Below are 10176 nucleotides of genomic sequence, written 5' to 3' on the forward strand. Positions count from 1 at the left end.
GGTTTTGATGAGTAAACTTCAGTTATATGGGACTACTTGAGGGATGCCCAGTGGGGGGAGGGGTCCAAACAATATGAACAGAGGTGAAGGACCAAAGGCTGAGGACCAGGTATCTTGGGCAGTGAAAGCTAGCAAGCTTATACAGTCAATGGCTGCTGTGCTCATTGAACTGCAGGCTTGCCACCACACCTAGGAAGAAAATGAGGTGTGGGATCTGTTCCTTTAGAGAAGTTTGTTGACCTTGATGTAGAATATTTCCTATGTCTGTTTTGGTTATTATCTTAATCAGTTGGGTTTGATCCTCTTTCTGACTGACTTTTTTCGCATGGAAAATTGTTCCCAATATTGGCTTCTGCTGTAGTGCCTCTTTAAACATAAAACTACCCTTTCTTATAATATGAAATGAGTTGTTTTGCTATTCCAATCCTTTTCCTTCAATGACAGATATAAATGTGTATTTGTATGCCAAGTTGTTTTCAGGCAAGAAGGCAATCATTCCGTAGACACAACAGCTCACAATTGCAGATATCTGTCCTTTCATCTTCACTTTTGCTTCTTACAACAATACTAGTTGAAAAGCTTTTACTTCTTCTTGAACTTCAGTTCAAGAGACAGATAGAGGTGATCATTTTTTGAGCAGGCTTTTCTCAAATTTGGCCACTTTAAACTATGTGGACTTCAACTCCCAGAATTCTCCCTACTATGCTGGCTGGGAGATTCTGGGAGCTGAAATTGACACAGCTTAAAGTTGCCAAATTTCGGAAATGCTAAAGTTACAAAATGAACAGGGAGGGGTTCTGTGTGTGAATCAGTTAATCAGCAATATATCTGGAGATACCTGGCATTTTAACCTTGCATCGCCTCCCGGCTGCTCGCTTGCCTAGCCTCCTGAGCGTGGTGGGGATGGCACTTCCTTTGATTGCTTGGCCCTGCAGGAAGAGAGTGCCTTCCCTCGACTACCACTACATGGCACAAGCCTTCTTCCCCTTCTTTGCCAAAAAAGTCGAAAGGGCAAGCGACTTGGAGGCAAAGTGGGCAATGAAGAATCATCCACCTGGCAGGCTACCGCAATCCTCCTCAGGTTGAAGCCAACAGAAGTGGGGGAGAAAGGAACATGCCCCCAAAGCTAAAGAGCTTCTATTAATGTGTGTGTGGCAACCTGGAGCCAGAAGTCACTTGGGATTCAGCAGAGCTCCTAACACAGGCATGCTCTGGCATTACTGCACTGTGGATGGCCTCAAGAGTGGGTGCCCTCAAGGTGAGCGCCAGCTGTGGGAAGAGAATCCCAGGAGAAGCTTGTCCCTCAGAGGAAGTGGGGAGAAAAAGAAAGGAGTCTGGAAGCCCAAGCACACAGTTTTTTCTCCCACAGCAGCTGTACCCTGGATGCAGCCCTGCACTGCAAGCTCTGCAGCTGGAGTCGAGGGACGAGGCACATTCGCTTTTCCTCTTCAGCCGGAATGGACTATTCAGACTCTCAGGCACAGGGGACGGACAGGGAGGAGAACACTGCCCTGGATGGAGGAGGAGCATTGTCACCTACCTGGCTGTTTGTATTGCTTCCATAAAACTGTGATGCAGCCACTAGCACAAACACCAACACTCCTCCTCTTCCTCCTCCTCTTCCTTTCTGTTCAGTACGACATTGGGACATTAAAGGTAAAAGGTTCAAGACTGGAAAACAGGCAGAGTCTGCTATTCTGATAAGCAAGTCATCTTGGGCAAGCCACACAGTCTAGTTATATAGTGGAAAAATTAGTTAACCACTTGCCTCAATTTATTATGCTTATGCTGCAAGGATTGTAAGGAAACAAGAAATATAGGTTAAGAAGTAAAAAAAGGGACAAAACTTTGTCTGGAAAAGTGGGAACTGGGAAAAAGGTGAGGAAACAGATTAAGCATGGGGAAATTCATGGAGAAACAGGTGTTCTGGGAAGATTGCAACCCTGTGGTCTTTGTCAAAGGGGATTGCAGGGGGGATTTGTGGTTTGGGTGGAGGGAATAAAAAGTTGAAGAACTGTATTCCTCTGTGTGCCTACCTGCTAGCCACCCTTTCTTGCAAGAACATATTTTACATGCAATAAACTGCTTGCTGTTTCACTTCTGACTGCTGAGTCTGTTTCTCATAATCCCAATCCCAACTCTGGATATAAAGATACATCTCCAGGTATATGGAATGCCTGACTAGGCATAAAGTGGGCTTCTTATAGACATGCCATAGTGCCATTTTAAGTGCTCTAGACTTTTTTCTAAACACAATGTCAATTGTATATTGACAGAATGTTAGGTCAATCATTTCAAAAAGAGATGGGCTCTTCAGTTGATTTAAGATGGAAAAGACAGTCAGGTTATTGATTCCATTATGTATCATTGCATTAAAAGTGTTTTCTGATTCTTTGAACCAAACATCTCACTTAGTTGTGCATTTTATTGTTTATATTAGTTAAGAGGGGCAGAGGAAGTTCATACTGAGAGAGGAGGCATCAAATTTACCAGAAAAGCAATCCCAATTGCACCAATCTGCCACTTACACTATTTTTGGATAAAAGTTTAGCATTCTCCAAAAAGATTGCTAGAGTTATGTTAAGAAATGTTCTGCACAGTAGGCCACTAACACACCGATGCACCTGCCAACAATTGCCAAAGCTCATTTCTCCATAATCGACAGTCTTTGTCTTTCTTGTCAGCATGGTGATGCTGTATAGGACAGGAAATAGAGTAGAGCAATCCACTAATTTTTTTCCCTTTAACTTCTCCCTTATTAACTTTGTAAGGATATCAATTATTTGTCTTATCACAGCACGGAACAATACGATATCAGGGCAGGGCAAATGTTGGTGGCACTTTTCTTTCAATATAAGGGGAGGAGGAATTTGCATGGCTATAAGGAAGAGGCCATAGTCAGGCCAAAATCTGCATGAATCCACATCCCAGACTAAATTCTGTAGAAAGTCTGTTCTTGTGTTAAATAGATATTCTACCAGTAAATGATTGTTTGGAAGACTTCTAATCTGGTCATCCAACTATTGATTGGTGAGTTTGACTCTTCTTACTATTCCCCCTCTATGGAAAACAATATTTTATGAAAGTTGTATATTTTAATATTTAGCAGGCTTAAGGCTTAAACCCCCACCACCACCATCATAGTAAAGGGAGATACAGGATTTTAAAGTACACAGGATCTCCTCTATAAAAGTTATCAAACATACAGGGGTTTTCCCCCCAAATATTTCATTCATTGGAAAAAAGTACTTGTCCATTCCTAACTGCTGTTGGTATGGCACTTGGCAAAGAAAATTAATTACAATTTTCTGACTAGCTTAAGGGAAAAATCTTATTGATATGCTAGACTGCTCAGCATACATGCTTAACTGGTTATTAAAGCAATTAAAGGGAAGTTTTGGCAAATGAGTTGTCTTTTCCCATATCTCAAGCAGTAAGTCTGGTTACTAATTTGTCCAAGCTGAGTCTTACTATTGGCATTGCATCAAGACTTGGTTGCTGTCCCACCTTGTAGGTAGATACACATACACTGGGACAGCAGCCAAGTCTTGATACAACACCAACAGCAAGACTGTCATAAGCAGAAATGTTTACCATTAATATACTACAGAATTTAAAGATTTTCATGATGCCATCAGTATTTTCAAAAGAGCTCAAAATACAGTATTTTTGTTTTCTGGAAAATTATTGTGTTTTTGTCACCCTTGGTTAGGCCAGGTGGAATATTTACAGTATTATTTGGTTTCTACAATATAGCTGAGTGCATCCTTCCTACTTCATTTTGTATGTCATCATATCTTTTTAACAGATCTAAAAGGATTTTTTGGGTAACATTTCATACTCTTTGTTGCAAAATGTTTCAGGTAGATATGTTGACACAGAATTAGGTTATTCTTTTTATCACTTCAATTGCATGAACAATGGGGACTTTCTCTCCAATTTTGGGTAGGTCATTTTAAAAAGTAGATGCAACGGAGTGTAAGACGCAGCAAGGTTTTGAAGAGGAAAAAAGTTTTTGCACTCTGCAAATCTCCCCAAAATGGCCCGTTTCCCCCCCCCAAAAAAAAGGCATGAATAGCCTTCAGGGAGCTTGCAGAGTGCTCCTGGGAGGGGGGGAAGTGGCCCATTTTTTGCAAAAATGGGCCCGTTTTTCATTTTAAAAGGGGCATGGATAGCCTTTAGGAAGGTTATAGAGTGCTCCTGGAGGCTGGTTTGCTCATTTCTGTCCTCCCCAGCCCCCAGGAGCTCTTTAAAAGCTTCCTACAAGCTATGCACAGCCATTTTTGCAAAGGGCGTGGTGTTTCAGGAGGCCAAAAATGCTGTATTCAATGTATAAGATGCACCCAGATTTTCAGCCTTCTTTTTTTTTTGAGGGAAAAAGGTGCGTCTTATACGCTGAAAAATACAGTAGTATGTGGAAGCAGAGGTGGGGATGCAGAGCTGGTTTGCTAGTTCGATTATGGAAGCAGCCTCATAGAACAGCATTACCAAGCATTTTTCTAACCAACTCTCGATCCTTTGTCCACAAAACTGATGAACCAGAGCTATGGATGACAGTGAATAAGATCATTCATTTGTGATGTTCATCACAGAGACTTGACTTCATCCACTTGTACTGGATGTGTCAGTAAAGCTAATTAATCACACCACACACAACTTTGACAGAAACAGCAACTCCAGTAAAAGCAAAGGTGGAGGACTTTGCATTTACACACGTAATTACTGGTGTACTAACAGTAGAGTTACTTGAGGAAGAGTCAACATCGCAATGATATGGATGTGGAGTCTCAATGCCCGAGACCGCTGCCAATACTTTTGTCCAATGGTCCAATCGGATCTAAACCATCCCATAGAGATGGTGAACAGGAAGATCTTGTTGATCTCAGGGACACCGCAAAGTCCCTGATCGATCCAAGAGAAGTTCTTCAAGCCGGCGACAAAAAGTACAGCCCCAGGCTGATGAAGTTGGGACAGCTCCGGAAGGGAAGGGAAGTGGAAAGAGAAATGTGTCCATCTGGTGAGGAAATTTTACTGTTTTGGAAAAGACTGCCCAAACAATTTTTTTAAAAGTTAAATTACATCTGAAAGCAGAAGAAAACAAGTGGTGAAATTAAACTATATTGGATTGCTTTGGATAGTGTGTTTCTTTTTCTTTGTAATTCGACTTTGTGGATTGAAGTGCTTGCAACTTTTTTTTCTTTTTAAAGAGAATGGATCAGTTTTTCTTCTATTTTTTATTTTTATTTTTTAATCTATGGATTAAAGTCTTCTTCTTTATTTCAACAAGGACTTTTATTTCTTGCTATTAATACCATTTAAGAACTCTGTTTTTTTTAAAGTTTGAAATAACATTAGAGAGTGGGAAGCAATACTGCCACTTGGAGGCTGGAGGCTTGAGTTTTTGAAACAATGCACTTTCCCTTTTCCTTTTGATCTCACTGACTTTGTATCTCGAGGCTCTGCAACTTGTTTATAGAAAGTGATAAGAAGCAAGGGCACGAATTGTTTATACAGGTACACTTTGAGAGTCTTACTGGCAGTGGGAGAGAAAAAGAACCTTCTTTTTTGAAGATCATAAATGAATTTGCGTTTAAGCTAATTTAATATAAGAAGCCTTGAAAGCCAGAGTGGCAGTATCTACCAGCATGCCAAAATGGCACAATATTAAAAAAAACTTTGCAAAACATCCTGGCTGGAATTCAAAATTTATTAGAAATAACAGAGAGAATCGAGAAGAAGATGGAAAAATTAGAGTTTATAACAGCAAAAATTGAAGGGGAAAATGATTACAAAGACAAGACAATTGATTACCGGTGGAGTGAACATAGTTGAAAGTGGGAAAAGGGGAGTATGGAAAAGGGAATTAAATCGACAGGAACTCTACCCCGGATTTCAAGGCATGGAAGAAGAAAAAAGAGAAAAAATGATGGATTTAAGGAGAGAAAACTTTTCAGAAGCACGATTTACAACCAAAGATAAGCTGATTAAAATAGCAGGTGGAGATTCTGTCTTGTGGTCATGTTTTTGACCAACATTTTGGTCTTATCTTCATTAAGAAATAGACCTGCAACGCTCCCAAATTCCCTAACTAGTTCTAACAAATGCGGTCCTGATTCCCTTGGTTCCTCTAAAATGAAGGCCAGATCATCAGCATAGGCTTGCACCTTAACCTCCTCCCGTCTAATCCTCATTCCCTTTATCTCGCTTTTCCGTCTTACTTCTCTCAGTAGAGGTTCCAAAGTCAAGACAAATAAGAGCGGGGATAAGGGGCAACCCTGTCTTGTACCTCTATGGATCTCGATCTTCCCTGTTTGATCTCTCTCAATCAATACCCTTGCTATTTGTTTTTGATATATGGCCTGAATTGCCCCAATAAATTTTGTGCCAAAATCCATATATTCCATCTGGGCTATCATAAAGTCCCAGGAGACCCGATCAAATGCCTTTTGGGCGTTGACAAAAACTACGGCCATCTGTTTATCCGGGGAGGCCTAAAAATATTCCAGGGTATTCATAATCATCCTCAAATTATCCCGTAGGTGTCGGTTGGGGAGGAAGCCATTCTGATCTGAGTGTGTGAAGGTATTGAGAAAACAGGTAAGTCTTGCTGCTAACACTGCCGCAAAAATTTTATAATCAGAGTTTAGCAGCGAAATTGGCCTATAATTTCTAATAAGTGACAGGTCAGTCCCTTCCTTGGAAATAATGGAGATAAACGCTTCAGACCACAACGCTGGCGTCTGGGTATCCCTCATCACTCTGTTATACAAGTCTGTCATATATTTACCCAGTACCCCAAACATCGCCTTGTATAGTTCAACCGGGAGCCCATCTGTACCCGGCGTCTTCCCATTGGCTTGTTTCATCATGGCTGCTTCTACTTCCCCTTCCATTATATCAGCGTTAAGAAGTTGCTTCACAGATTCAGGGGCTTGTGGTAGGTCAGATTTAATCAAAAACTGTCTGATTCCCCTCTTCTGCCCCTTTCTCATACAATTTGGTGAAAAATTCTTGTGCCACTTTCTTTTTCCCTTCCTTAGTAGTATGGAAGTTTCCATCCAAGTCCTTCAACCCCTCTATCCTACGTTGTTCACCTTCCTTCCTTAAGCGGTATGAGAACCATCTACCTGGCTTATTGGCATTCTCAAAGTAATATTGTTTAGACCATTTAATCTTAGAGGCTAACTCTTCTTTATCTAGCAAGCTAATCTGATGTTGCCAGAACGACCTTTCCTCGACCAGATGTTCCTGCTCATTCCCTTCCTGCATTCTCTGCTCAACTCTACTCAAATTATTCAGGAATTCTTTCCGTTGTGCTCTTTTAATTTTGCGACAGTTAGCACTGTATTTAATCAGTAAACCCCTCATAACTGCCTTAGCGGTGTCCCAAGTATTATAAATGGATGTGTCTTCGGTTTTATTCTCTTGGATAAAAAAACTCATCTCTTTTTGAACATCTAGTGGGTCTGAAGACCGTAAACAAAATCAAATATTTAGGAATATGGCTGACAGGGAGATGTAGCTCCATAAAGGAGGACAACTATGTTCACCTTTACAAACAGATGGTCCAAGATTTCGGCAGATGAAAGAACCTGCAACTCTCCCTTATGGGGAGAATAGCAGTTATTAAAATGTGTATTCTCCCCAAATGGCTATTTTTATTTCAATTGGCCCCTGTAAGATTGGAAAAGAAATTCTTTGATGAAATGAATAGAGCCGTCTCAAAATTTATTTGGCAAGGTAAAAAAACCTAGAATTAAACTGAAAATGATGCAGGAACCTAGAATTAGAGGGGGATTTGGTCTCCCCAATTGGCAGCTTTATTATCATTGCTTGGGGACGGAATATAGGACGTACATTGGACTTTCAAATTTGGGAAGAAATTTGGTTTAAAAATATGAAATTGACTATGGCAGCCTTGTATAAGGAAAACACATATAAAATGATATATCAGTGGCATCTACCACCGGCAAGACTTGCCAGAATGTTCCCTGGGATCATGCCTAATCACTGGAAATGTGGTCACAGAGAGGGGACCTATTTCCATCAGTGGTGGACCTGCCCAATGGCGATTAAATACTGGAAAAAAATCAGGCAGTGGTTAATAGAAATCACCCAACATCAATTAGATTTGAAACCTGAAACCTTCTTGTTAGGACTCAAACCCCCAGATATCAACATGGAGATATGGTTTTTGGTGTTGCACATAACCATTGTGGCAAGATTGGCATTTGCCCAGGAATGGAAGAGCGATCAAATACCAATGGATAGGGCAGTAATAAATAAAATTAATGAATGCGCAGAATCGGATAGACTAACAAAATTAATTAAAGGAAAAAAGGACTCAGAATTCTATAACTCGTGGAAGAGGTGGTATAATTGGGTACGGGAACGACCGAATAATAACAACTGAAGCAATAATATATGTTTAAATCAGATACTGGTAAATAATATTAATCAGAAATTAAAGGACGAATAAGAATTGATGTAGTAGGTACGCTGACTAGATGGGCTGCATATAGTGTAAATGTTGGTGTTAAATATTAGGCCTACTATTAGGAAGGTAATGTTAAGAAATCAACGCTATGATTTCTTGCGCGATGACGGCAATATGTTTAAAATTATGTTTGTATGATTTTATTTTTACAAGAATAAATAAATAAAAATTATTAAAAAAAATAGCAGGTGGAGGACATTGAGATTACTTAAGTGATGCTACAAGCAACAAGGTGCGGAGAGAAGTCCACAAAATTTTTATTAAGGAAATAAATAGAAGATAAATTCCACAAATGACAAAAGAAATAAGACTGTATTATTACTGGAAGGATGCAGATTGGTATATGACAGTTGATAATAAAAAATTAGTTAATTTTAGTAATTAGTGATTAGTAATTTAGTATTCTCTAGAGTGCTATGTTCAATAAATAATTGATAAGAATAATAAGGTACATACATGTGTTGGTTTTTTTTTAAACAAAATTTTATTGGTTTTCAAATATATAGGGGAGGGTAAATAGGTGTACAAAATTTTTTGGCAGCTTTCTTACTGCTGGTAGAGATCCCAGCACGATACTCACTTATGTAACATTGTACAACAAATTTATAGAAGAAAACAGTAAACCAAATCTTACTCTATATTGTTAGTCTTGTGTTCTTACATGTTTCTCTTTGTCGTTTTTTAATATATCACTAACTGCTATTGTTCCAAATAATTTTATTTTTGAGATCTGAGCCTTTTCGATATTGCTTCTTCCTCCCTGTCGCCAGAGAGAGCCTCAGTGCCCCCCTCCTTCCCGTCTTGGATCTTACTATCTTGTGTTTTACTGTCTCTTTCACTACTCCCACTCAATTCCTCCTCTGAGAGTGGAAAATTCTTTTTAATGAAGGCCTCCGCCTCCTGGACTGTATTGATTCTGATCCCATTTCCCTCCCAGAAGATTAACACCCCCTCCGGAATCAACCATTTGAACCAGATCCCTTTTTCATATAATTTTTTTGCTAGGGAGGAAAATTTCCTCCTTCTATCTCTTCTTTTTTTCGGGATCTGTTTGAGAATGGTGATCTCTTCACCCTTGTATTTCAATGGTCCCTCCCTTTGGGTCGCAAGTACCTCATCCCTTGTGGATCTCCTGACAAACTTAACATGTATCTCCCTCAGGACATTGTGTCTTCTAGCATATGCTGAATTTATCCTATATACTAGATCCATATCCCACCATACTTGTTTTTTATCTCTCTTGAGATAATTTGCTAAAATTGTACTCATAATATCTTTAAGGTTTTCATTCTCTGTTTCTGGTAAGTTCTGGAATCTAAGAAAAAAGGACATTCTTTCAAATTCTACTTTTGTCTGAAAATTTTTCATATCTATGTTTCCCTTGCGCATTGTTTTCACTTCTCCCAGCCCTGCCATTCCACCCTCTAACACCAAAATCCGCTGTGTATTTCCAGCTATATGTTCTTTAACCACTCTGAGTTCTTCTTTGATCTCAGCACTCATTTCATTCTGTCCCTTCATAAGTTCTTTAAACATTTCCGTAACAGATAATTCCTTAGGATCCTCCCCAGCCACTGCTTTCTGCAACATTGACGATATCTTGGACTGTTGCATCGTGGGGCTTGGGGCAGCCGATGAGGGGGCTGAGTGTGCCTTGCCAGTCGGGGGTTTCCTTGCCG

This window comes from Natrix helvetica (genome assembly GCF_964273705.1).
Source record: "Natrix helvetica genome assembly, chromosome: Z".
Classification (NCBI taxonomy): Eukaryota; Metazoa; Chordata; class Lepidosauria; order Squamata; family Natricidae; genus Natrix; species Natrix helvetica.